The sequence below is a fragment of the Nestor notabilis genome, unplaced genomic scaffold, assembly GCF_000696875.1.
Source record: "Nestor notabilis isolate BGI_N333 unplaced genomic scaffold, ASM69687v1 scaffold27911, whole genome shotgun sequence".
Taxonomy (NCBI): domain Eukaryota; kingdom Metazoa; phylum Chordata; class Aves; order Psittaciformes; family Psittacidae; genus Nestor; species Nestor notabilis.
The window spans coordinates 1-813 of NW_009914664.1; positions in this window are offsets into that span (position 1 = coordinate 1).

Sequence of the window (813 nt, forward strand, 5' to 3'; positions counted from 1 at the left end):
CTGCCAGGAGGCAACGGGGGAAAAGAGAAGGGAAGAATCAGTCATGCAGCCACGGCCCTTCTCCCATGGCCATGGGGCTTGTGGAGGCACCAGCTTTGTCCATCCCCTTGTCCCCAGGCTTGTCCTTGCAAACCACCTCGTTCCCAGGACAAGTCGAAGCTGTCCCCTGCCCTGAATGGCTGGTGGTGCCTGGTCGTGGCTGGCCATGGCCGTGCCTTTGTAAGCTCTTCTTCTCCAGCACTGGGTTTGCTCAAGTCCTGCAGCTTTTCCCACCACGTTCAACCTGCAGACTGAGCCCTGGGCTCCTGTTCCTGGTACCAAAGCCCCACGAATCAGCCCCATCTCCCATCTGCACCAGGACCTGTGTAAGGCAACCCAACAGCTCCAAGCCTGGATTTGCAAACGCGTTTGGGACCGCCCCATTCCCGCCGCACCCAGGCGTATCCCATGGAGCAAGTGGACACGTCTTGTCTTGCCCAAGGGAAACCCCTCCCTGGGTGCTGGCTCCTTCCCAAACCCCTCGCATCCCTCTCCAAGGGCTTGCCCTGTGCCGGGATGGAGCGGGTGCCATGGTGGCATCCTGCCCTCCCGGCCCTTCCAGCCGTGGCCCGCAGCCAGACCCCACTGTCCTTCGGGAATGCCGCTGCCGCAGGGCCCCGCTGCCAGCTCACAAAGCTGGCCCTGTGCTCCTTGACTTATGGCTCCATTTACTCGACCCTTTCAAGGGGGCTGCGCCGGCTGCCCCCGTGCAGCGCAGCAGCGGCGCCCGGGACAAAGCTCTTTTTAATCCGGCTGGGGAGGGGCCCCCCACCG